The sequence below is a fragment of the Peromyscus maniculatus genome, chromosome 17, assembly GCF_049852395.1.
Source record: "Peromyscus maniculatus bairdii isolate BWxNUB_F1_BW_parent chromosome 17, HU_Pman_BW_mat_3.1, whole genome shotgun sequence".
Classification (NCBI taxonomy): domain Eukaryota; kingdom Metazoa; phylum Chordata; class Mammalia; order Rodentia; family Cricetidae; genus Peromyscus; species Peromyscus maniculatus.
Genome location: NC_134868.1, coordinates 65117164 through 65129150, shown reverse-complemented (window position 1 = coordinate 65129150; position 11987 = coordinate 65117164).

Here is an 11987-nt window from a genome sequence, read left to right as displayed (position 1 = left end):
TTGCTGGGGCACATGATGAGGGATTGGAACACCATTCCATGTCTTCTGGGCTTTCTTTATATGGATGACTCATAGTAGTCAACTGGAGGGATGTGCATGTCACAAAACTGAATAGCTGAGGCAGAATTAATGTGTTGGTGTGGTTTGGAATGATAAGTTCTTCAGATGCTATAGTAACTTGACTAAGGGGTAACTGCATTTTTATTGACTGATGGTGACCTATTGGGCGAATAGATTGATACAAGAATGTCAGAGTGTTAGGAGACCTTCATGCCTTGCTTGTTAAGTTTTGCCATTGAGAAAGTGGGAAGAAAAACATTCATGTATAGCAATCAAATGATAAATGATGAATCAATGCTTTTTTTTAACTGACAACTTCCTTTTTATTCTTGTTTTGGCTGCCAAATTATAATAAGGCAAATACCCAGAGAAGCATTGTCACATAGGAGCATTAGGCAGTGGGTACCAAATAACCTTACTGCTTGTACCAAAAGCACAGCCAAATTATAACTCTGCTGTTTTGGGTGCTTTTGGTGGGTCTGCATAGACCACAGTCCTTCCATACAATGGTTCTTAGAGTGGTCCATGGGCCAACAGCATCAGCATTACCTAGAAACTTGTTAGAAATGTATATTCTCAAGCTCTCCCCCAGACCTATGGAATCAGGAAGTCTAGAGTTGGGGACTGGGAAATACATGTTTTAAAACTAGCCCTCTGGGTGTATTCAAATTTTTAAAATCATTGATCTCATAGTAAAGACTCTGCCAGGCAACCAAGAATCTATTGAGCCACAGTTAGACAGTGTTGGGTTCAGCTTAGGGTACCATTTCTAACAATGTAGGATCGGCTAGAATGGTCTTTGATCCTGTTAATATAATGGCAGGTAATGTTTCTAAATCTTCTTCAACAGTGTTCATATTTTGCTTACTACTAATATGAACAACACTACCCCATCTAACATTAATTATGGTAATTAATGAAATCCCCAGTGTAATAGGAGCTAAATATAGCTGTAGCACTTTATGGTGGCCGCCTCTCAAGTGAGGCTTTTTGAATCAATGCTTTTTAAAGTTAGGGAACATTGGAAATGGGGCATCTTTTAAGAAGGATTATGGTCTTTCTTTATTTGAAAATGAAAATATACATTTTAGGTAGATGGCTGTCCTTTAGAAGTTTGAATGAAGATACCTAATGTATGGGAAGTCATTAGTTGGATAAGTTGTCGTGGGGATTAAACATAATTAATTGTTATAGAATAATCTTTTTGTACACTGTGAAGATGTGTCTTTGCCATGGCACCATCTGATTGGTTTTAATAAAAGAGCTGACATATCAGAAGCTAGGCAGGAGGTAAAGGCAGGACAGCCAGACAAAAGACACTGGGAGGAGGAAGGGTGGGGTCTCAGGAGTCTTGAGAGGTGCAGAGAAAAACAAGATAAACTTCCAGTCTTGAAAGAAGGTGCACTCACATGGCAGAGGGCAGATAAGAAGTTTGGGTTAATTTAAAATGTAAGAGTTAGCTAGTAACAATCCTTAGCTATCTGAAGAGCATTTATAATTAATAATAAGTCTCTGAATGGTTATTTGGGAGCAGCTGCTGAGACACAGAGAAACTCCACCTATGATTAATGGAATGAGGTGAATGATGTTCAACAACTGAGTCTTTGTTCTTAGTGAAAAACTGTGAGATGGGGGAAGGAGACAAGTTTCAAACTTTGGGCAGTTTCATTTAATGTTTGTTCCTGTGTTTCTCCAAGGAAAGATGGAATTTCTGAAAGTACTTAAAAAGAATAAGCTAAGAAAGTAGACATGAATTCAGCCAAAAGTTAATTTAACTGACAGTTCTGTATGTGCAGTTGTGCTAATGATAAAAATTAGCTAAAATAAAAGCAAACTATCTTGGTTTCAAGAAAGGCAAAGTGATTACCTAGCAGATAGTATGTCACACAAAAAGGATTTCTAAATTGCTAAGCACTGCTTTCATTTGCTGCCTGCTGTCATTCTATACTCCTATCTGTTAGAAAGTTCCAGAAGGCATCCTAAACTACTTTCTATAGTGCTCATCTCAGAAACATCAGTGAATCTCTATCTTCTTTATACCATGCCATCCTGGATTCCAAGATAAAACTTTGGTCCTAGAGAACAGTGTAGCTGAATTTGAACACAGAAGGGGCATTATAAGGCAATGAAACAAAGAAAAAAATAATTGATCATAAATGCCCTCTCTCTATAAAAAGTAGAAATGTACCCAATATTACAGTTGTTAAGAGTGAGGAATAATGTTTGTGAAATAGAACAGTTTTTACAAAGGTGATTTATTAATTGAAGTGTTCTCACATCAACCCACTTAAGACTTCAGGTTGGCTATTAGAACCAAATCCTGCCTGGTGACAGTGAGTAGCCAGCTGCTCACATCATGATGAACATGAGTTTCCTGAGTGCACTTGATCACATAGGTTCTTACTCCCAGAGCCCCTTGTATTCTATTTCTGTCTCTTGTGAGCCTCAGATGACAATCATGATAAATTGTATCACACTGTGAGGTGGTTTGTGATGAAAACACATTTCCACTGGGGACTGGAATGCAACCTCCAAACTCAAGCTCAGACAAAACACTTAGAAATGTGTGCTTGTCTCTATTCTCCTTTGTCTTTGTTACAGTGTTACAAATGAAAACAAATGTGGGGTTCCCCTGACCCCACTGAAGAATGAGGCCCACTGCCCGCAGCAGACCTTGACTGAGGAGGGGCAGTGCACCACTGGCTGTCACCCAGCCTCTCGGTACCCAGAGACAGTCAGATGCAGTGGGGAGCCCTGTCAAGCAGGAACTTGTTTATTAAGCATCAGCACACACTTTATAAAGCACCAAACCACAGCCAGCTTTTCTTTTACCAATCACAACAAGGGTCATGTATCTATGAGCCTCTCTAGGCATAGCTCAGCATGATGATCACGAGGAGGCCATGCACCTACGTCATCTCTCCTGATCCCAAGAGCCAATCATAATTTTTGGTAAACAAGTTAGGTCTCCTCCCAGCTCACTTCCTCTCAGCACCATCTTTGGCTTTTGCAGCCAGACATGTGCTCGGCATACTCACAACAAAAGCAGTTGTAGTTGAAGTTTTCCTGTGTCCACCCAGCTCCCGTGTCCTTGTGATTCTGCAGCCACTCAGATCCAAATAAACACACACAGGCTAATATTATTTAAAACTGCTTGACCAACCTACCACTAACTAGCTCTTACACTTAAATTCAGCCCATTTTTGTTAATCTAGATGTTGCCATGTATTCTGTGATTTTACCCGTGTTCCTGTTACATGCTGCTCCCTAGACAGCAGGCTGGCATCTCCCACTCAGCTTTCCATTTCCCAGAATTCTCTTCTCTGCTTGTCCTGCCTATACTTTCTGCCTAGCTACTGGCCAATCATCATTTTATTATACAGAGCGATATCCACAATAGGCAGTTAATTCCCCATAAACCTCACTAAAAGTGCAGAACAATAATACTTTCTTATAAAAGTCATGTAATTTCTATTACTTTACTCATAGGTCCACATTATTGTCTGAATTTATTTATTTTTATGGTCTTCTCTACATATCCAGCTATTATAGTTTAGATCTTACATTTTTAATTTTTTATACTTATTTATTTTATAAGTATACTTATTTATTTTATAGTGTTTTACCTACATATATGTCTGTACACCACATGCATGTCTAGTGCCCAGAAGAAGGTGTGCCATACTGTGTAAGTGGAGTTACACATGGTTGTAAACTACCATGTGGGTGATGGGAGTAGGATCCAGGTCCTCTGCAAGAGCAAAATAGGTACTCCTAATCACTGAGCCAAGTCTCCTGGTCCATACAGTCTAGATAAGTATCTCCTGAAGGATGAGATGGTCACCTGATAGTCTTACTTGTGACCTCTTGTGGTATTAGGAACAAGTGGAACTTTTAAGATTTAGAGCCTAGTAGAAGAAAGTGAGGCTATTGATGGCATGCCTTTGACTTTGACAGGGCTGTCAGGAATCTTGCTCCTTCTCTTCCTTTCTTTGGTTCCTTGACACCACAGGATAATCAGTTTTCCTCTGCCACACAAATCGGCTGTGATGGACTGCTTCACTGTAGGTCATGCAAACATTTAATGAAACCATGAGCCAAAACAATTCCTCTTTGTTAGTTGATTATCTCCAGTATTTTTAACAAAATAATAGTAAGCTGGCAAATACACTACCCATTTAATTTCACCATTATTATTCAATTTTATAAACGACAAAAAATTAATTGGAATAAAAGTTATAGTGCAAGGTAGCCACACAGTTTTATTTTTAAAATAATGGAAAATTTTCCCTTTGGAAATAAGACTTCTCTTTATACATATACCATAGTCATTAGTATATTGATAAGAATATTTTTGTCTGAAGGACTAATGCACTTCATTGCCTGAAACTGGAGGTATTTTAGCATAAATTGTATAACTAGTGAATTTGTAAATTAAACCTGCTATTTTGTCAAAGTGAACAAGACAGCCACCTCATGTGGCAGGCCAGCTTCCACCTTTTAAAAGGGTTCCCTTGAGAAGGATAGTGGGATTAAGAAACTTTTAGATAGAAAGATAATGAAGAGGAGAAAGACAGAAACACAGGATAGCTTTGGGCGGACCTGGATCAAAACCCAATGGTCCCTTCTGCCTCTTCAAAAGGGCTTTTCATAACAATGCCAAGGGGTGGGACAAAGAACACTGCACAGTCAAGTGTAGACCCTTCCAAATACCTGGTAATCGTGCCCATAGTCAGATCTTCCCCTTATGCAGCCCTGCTAAGTAAAGCAAGCTCAAATTCTCAGACCCTGAGAAACTTCTCACTAGGAAACCTATGTAGGTCTCTACAATCCCCAGACTCCTCAGATATACTGTGTCTGGCTTAGGTCATCCTTCTCCTTCACTAATCAGCCTCACCTGTCACAGAGATATACTTTCTGTCAAGTGTACTCTGTCTTAGGTTGGCAGCTAGCAAGAAGAACTTTATCTGTCTCTGACTACCAGTATCTGTCAGGGGAAACAACAGAGCTTAACTCGGCTCTGACTCAGATCCCTACTAAGAGCTTAAAAATATCGGGAACAACCACAGTAATCCCTATGGCTGCCACACCCCCTAGTAAAAGAGGAGAGGATTACCAAGATGGAATGTTTATTTTGGATGGGTCTAAGATGTCAATAACAGGCTGAGCTGGGCCAAGCCCTTTTTTTAAATCAATAAACTCTTGATGAAAATGCATCAAATAAATCAATAAACTCTGATGCAACTGCATCAAACTTAAAGATTCCCTTCATCAAACTATGGGTCATCAATATCAACAGATTAACATAATTCTAGTATGAGTACTACTCTACATATTTATAACTAGCATAAATATTACTATACATATTTACAATTCTTACATACTTCCATTCAAAAGCAAACTCTCTATAGGACTATTTATACTTTATAAACTTTAGCAAACATTCAAAAGAGACCACTTAACAGAGCTATTTACATTTTCTTCCAACAAGACAGAGGGTACATGAATTGTGAGTCATGACAGTTAAAATTATACTTAAGCTCAAAGCTGTTTCAATTCTGAGGTTTATAAAAGCTCAAAAAAGTCAGTTCTAATAACACTCTTAAAGTTCCTCAGAAAATTTTGAAATCAGAGCCTAACTCATCAGCAGCTCTGGAGTCCCTTTTAGCAGTTCAAGTCATAATGACTTTTAGGCAAATAGTTCCTAATATGAGGAGTCCCAGATTTGTTGCAGCTCTCTTGAATGCAACAACTCAACTTAGTTCAAGCAAGTAGCTGTGAAGCTTCACTCTCAGTAACAGAGGCACTTCCAGGTAGCTTTCCCTAGAACTGCCCTAGGGTGAAAACTGCTAGCTGGCTGGGAATGAATCCTTTCAAAAAGAGGCTTTCTTGCAGCCAGGAAACAGAAACTACATGGCTTTAGCTGCTAGCTCTGTTCAGGCTTTTACAATCCCAGTCCTGAGGCCCAAGGACTCTCAACTGCCTCTTACTCCAGGGGTTCAAGGTTCCTCCTGCTGCTATGAGCTGCAGCTCTCAAGCAGCCCTAGCTCCAGGAGGAGACCCAGCTGCTGTGTGGCCTGTGGTTCTCAAGCAGCCCTTCTAGGTCTGGGAGGAAACCCAGTCATGGTCAGCCACAGCTGCTGTATCCTCGGCTCTGCTTATGTTCACTTGCACTATGTTAGCCTGGCTGTTCAATTGTGGGGAACACTTGAAATCCCTGCACTTCCTCCCCTCTGCTACCCACTTCCCTAATACTGGCTTGAAGGGGAGTCACAGAGGTAGCAGCAAGGGTTTGCCATGTTCTTGGAGGTTTCTGCAGCAGGGCAATTATGGGTGGCTTTGCCATTCTGATAGATGATCCTTCAGGTGAATCTAATTCTGCCCCTGCACAAGGAAGAGGAGTACCCTTCTGAGAAGAAGAGACCTGAAGAGCCTCCAGTTTGGGGGAAAGAGAAATTATTGTCTTTTAAGCCCTTCAGTTCCTCCCTTGTCTCATCCCAAGACTTCCATTCCTTAAACTCAGCTTCATGGCCAAGAGGGAACTGATCCTGATTGAATAATACTGTAAAAATGTTCTGATTTAGTGGCAGCTCCTGTGAAGCAGAGGGTTTTGTTCTACTCATATGTGCCTCAGAGAAGATTTCTCCCTGCTGCTCAAGACTTAGATATAAGCTGTCCCAAATCAATGCCCACAGGCCAAAAGCTTCCACGGGAATCGTTTCTGGCCCATGTTTCTCATAATATCGTTACATTTTGACTCTGTTTCTCCCACAGGAGTCTTCCTCTAGAGTTCCATAATTGGAAAACCAAGGATACAGTTCCTCTATGAACTCCAAGAACTTCTGTACTTGTTCCGGTTCTACCTTAAATCCCCCACTTTTCAAATGTTCTACAAGTGAATATACAAACATCTGCTTACTATTTCCCTGCCCCTGGGTGGCTTTTCTTTCTCAGATTGCTAAGTCCACAGTGGCTGAATGTTCCTGGATGCTGTTGTCAGGTCTGACACTAGGGATATTCTACTCTTACCCTAAATTTCTTCTTATGCAATATTTCTATACCTAAACTCTCTATATTTTTTCCTAATTTAAGAGAAAGAAATTGAGAGAGAGAGAGAGAGAGAGAGAGAGAGAGAGAGAGAGAGAGAGAGAAACCTGGACACAAAGAAATACTTTCTGCAGCCTAACTTTTCTATACACAGCTTTTGCTCCCAAAGAATAAAATACCACAGTCTTAACCTTAATTCATAACCAGACATGTCCAATCGCCTCCGTGGTATTCCCTTCCTCACTATCTATCCTCTGTACCCAAGTCCCTAGTTCTGGTGTCATGTGTGAGAGGCCAGCTTCCACCTTTTAAAAGAGTTCCTTTGAGGAAGAGAGAGGGATAAGAAACTTTTAAATAAAAAGATCGTGAAGAGGAGAAAGACAGAAGCACAGGATAGCTTCAGGAGGACCTGGTTCAAAACCCAATGGTCCCTTCTGCCTCTTCAAAAGGGCTTTTTATAGCAATGCCAAGGGATGTGGCAAAAGACCTCCCCCCTTGCCAGATCAAATCAGATGACACAGCCAAGTATAGACCCTTTTAAACACCTTGTAACCATGACTGTGGTCAAATCATCCCCTTATGCAGCCCTGTTGGGTAAAGCAAGTTCAGAATCTCAGATCCTGAATAAGTTCTTACTAGAATTCTATGTGGGTCTCTACAACCTCAGACAAGGAACACAATGGCCTGCCAGTTCTCATGAACACAGTTTTTGCTTTTGGTCATTTAAATGGTGAGGCATTATCTTCCTCTCTCCTGAGTCTGCTTAAAACATTAGCTGCATAACTTCTCTGAAATCCTTGCACATTGGTGAGTAAATTTTGACAGCTTTGGAGACAGGAGAATCTCAGCAAGCTGGATGAACATTAGTCCCCGCACAGTGTCTCACAGTAAAGATTCCCTACCTCACCAGTTCTTGTAAGTCAAGATAAAGCTCATGTAAATATTCTGTGAGTATGAAAGCAGTGTAAATATTCTGTGAGCCTTTAGAAGGAGAAGATTATAACTGCTAGCTCTGGTTTCCCAATCTGCTTAGCACAGATTCTCCACCTGTGAGTTGCAACCCATTTGAGGTTACATATCAGATATTCTGTATATCAGATATTTACATTATGATTCATTATGTTGGCACAATTATATTTATAATGTAGTAATGAAAATAATTTTATGGTTGGGTCACCAAAACATTAGGAACTGTATTGAAGTGTTGCAACATTAGGAAGATTGAGAACCACAAGTTTATTTGCCTATTCACTGATTTACTAATTCTTCCAATGGGTGTTTGCTGTTAGTTGGTTATGCTGCATGAGTATGTGGGGTTTACAAAGACATTGAATCCTTAGATCTTTCTCCTATGAAGTAAAAATGTTTAGTTTTTTCCTCCTATCTTGTGTTTTAATAACAAGTTACCAGTTCCTTTTATCTTGAAAAGCTGAATTATAATGAACCCCTTAGAACCTGAATGAGGGCCTATTGTCATTCAAGTAAATTTTCATTTAATTGGCATTCAAATAATTCAAGGATTTTTTTTAATACTTAAGAAATGGTCATACAGGCCCGGTGGCGGACCACAGAGGTAGACGGGCCCCGGAAGCAGTAACAAGCAGAGGCAGGTAGGCCTGCAGCAGCAGCCGGCAGAGACATACAGGCCCAACGGAGGCCCACAAAGGTAGACGGGCCCAGCAGCTGCGGCCGACAGGGTCATACAGGCTCTGTGGTAGCCGGGAGAAGGCGGCGGCCCACAGAGGTAGACGGGCCTGGCAGCGGTGGCCAACAGGGACGCCCTGCAGAAGTAGACACACCTGGCAGCAGTGACAAGCAGAGGCAGGGACGCCTCTAATCCCAACACCCAGGGAAGAAGCTATCTCTGTGGGACAGAACCAGAACGAATCTGAACACTCTGTCTGAGGACAACTCAGGGCCCAGCTGCTGATCCTGCAAAACCCAACAACTTGGAGGTGTTGGTGAGACTACCCCGTTCAGCTGAAATCCACCCGGGAGAGGATTCAGATCCCTACAGTTTGAAGTCTGAAGAAACAAGATCAGCTGAGGAGTTGACGAATGAACAAAAGGTGACCTGGGAACACAGAAGAAGGCGCTGCCCAGCCACCAAACCAGATCACCAGAATCATAAGTATATACTTCACTGACTGAGATCAGCTGCCCCTGAAGAAACAGCCCAAGAGCACCAATTTAACCAAGAACTCCTACTGAACCAAGACTAAAAATTAGAACAAGGGAGGCACTCTCAGACCGAGCAGAGGACGAGATGAGTAGACACCAGTGCAAAAATACAGGCAACAACATAAAGACCTATATGGCAACATCAGAACCTAGTGATTCTACACCTGCAAGACCTGAACATAACAAGACAGAAGAAACAGAAGAAATCAACCCTAAAAACGACTTTAAGAAGATGATAGAGGCCCTTAAAGAAGAAATAAAGCATTCCCTTAAAGAAGAAATAAAAAATTCCCTTAAAGAGCTAATGAAAAACTCCATTAAAGAGGAAATAAAAAACTCCCTTAAAGAAATGGAAGAAAAAATGAACAAAAAATGGGAAGAAATCAAAGAAAGCCAAGAAAAAGCAATTAAACAGATGAAAGAAACATTCCAAGATCTGAAAAATGAATTTGAGACAATAAAGAAAACGCATGCTGAGGGAATGCTGGAAATAGAAATCCTGACTAGACGAACAGGAACTGCAGAAACAAGCATAACCAACTGATTGCAAGAGATGGAACAGAGAATCTCTGATACTGAAGACACAATAGAGAAAATAGATTCATCACTAAAGACAAAATAGTTGTAACACAAAACGTCCAGGGAATTTGGGACACCATGAAAAGACCAAACCTAAGAATAATAGGGATAGAAGAAGGAGAATACCAACTCAAAGGCACAGAAAATATATTCAACAAAATCATAGAAGAAAACTTTCCTAACCTAAAGAAAGAAATACCTATGAAGATACAAGAAGCTTACAGAACACTGAATAGGCTGGATCCAAAAGAAAAATTTTCTTGCCACATAATAATCAAAACACTAAACACAGAGAACAAAGAAAAAATATTAAGAGCCGCAAAGGAAAAAGACCAAGTAACATATAAAGGCAAACCCATCAGAATAACACCAGAATTCTCAATAGAGACTATGAAAGCTAGAAGATCATGGACAAATCTTATGCAGACACTAAGAGACCACAGATGCCAACCCAGACTATTATACCCAGCAAAACTCTCAATCACCATAGGCGGAGTAAACAAAATATTCCAGGATAAAACCAGATTTAATCAATACCTGTCCACAAACCCAGCCCTACATAAAGCACTAGAAGGGAAAATCCAACCCAAAGAATCTAAACACATCCATGAAAAATCAAGCAATAGATAATCCCACACCAACATACACCAAAGAAGGACAACACAACACAACCACAAAAAATAACAGGAATTAACAATCACTGGTCATTAATATCCATCAATATCAATGGTCTCAACTCACCTATAAAAAGACACAGGCTAACAGAATGGATAAGAAAACAGGACCCATCCATCTGCTGCATACAAGAAACACACCTTAACTTCAAAGACAGACACTACCTCTGAGTAAAGGGCTGGGAAAAGGCTTTCCAAGCAAATGGACCTAAGAAACAAGCTGGTGTAGCTATCCTAATATCTAATAAAATAGACTTCAAACTAAAATCAATCAAAAGAGATCAGGATGGACATTACATATTTATCACAGGAAAAATCCACCAAGATGAAGTCTCGATTCTAAACATTTATGCTCCATATACAAAAGCACCCACATTCATAAAAGAAACACTACTAAAGTTTAAAACGCACATCAAACCCCACACATTAGTAGTGGGAGATTTTAACACACCACTCTCACCAAAAGACAGATCTACCAGACTGAAACTTAACAAAGAAATAAAGGACCTAACAGATGTTATGACTCAAATGGACCTAATAGATATCTACAGAACATTGCATCCTAACACAAAATAATATACCTTCTTCTCAGCACCCCATGGAACCTTCTCAAAAATTGACCACATGCTTGGCCACAAAACAAATCTCAACACATACAAAAAAATTGGCATAATCTCATGTATCTTATCAGACCACCATGCCTTAAAGTTAGACCTCAACAACAACAAAAATTATAGAAAACCCACAAACTCATGGAAACTGAATAATGCCCACTTGAAACATCAATAGGTCAAGGAAGAAATAAAGAAAGAAATTAAAGATTTCCTAGAATTCAATGAAAATGAAAGTACAACATACCCAAACTTATGGGACACTATGAAAGCAGTGCTAAGAGGAAAATTCATAGCTCTAAATGCACACATAAAGAAGATGGAGTAATCCCATACCAACGAATTAGCAGCACAACTGGAAGCTCTAGAACAAAAAGAAACAAACTCACCCAGGAGAAATAAATGCCAGGAAATAATCAAATTGAGGGCTGAAATAAACAAAATAAAAAACAAGAGAACAATACAAAAAATCAATGAAACAAAGAGTTGGTTCTTTGAAAAAATCAACATGATAGACAACCCCTAGCCAAATTAAACAAAAGGCAAAGAGAGATCACCCAAATTCACAAAATCAGAAATGAAAAGGGAGACATAACAACAGACAACGAGGAAATCCAGAGAATCATCAGATCATACTTCAAAAACCTGTACTCCACAAAAATGGAAAACCAGGAAGAAATGGACAATTTTCTGGATAAACACCACATACCAAAATTAAATCAAGACCAGATAAACCATTTCAATAGACCAATAACCCCTAAAGAAACAGAAACAGTCATCAAAAGTCTCCCAACCAAAAAAAGCCCAGGACCAGATGGTTTCAGTGCAGAATTCT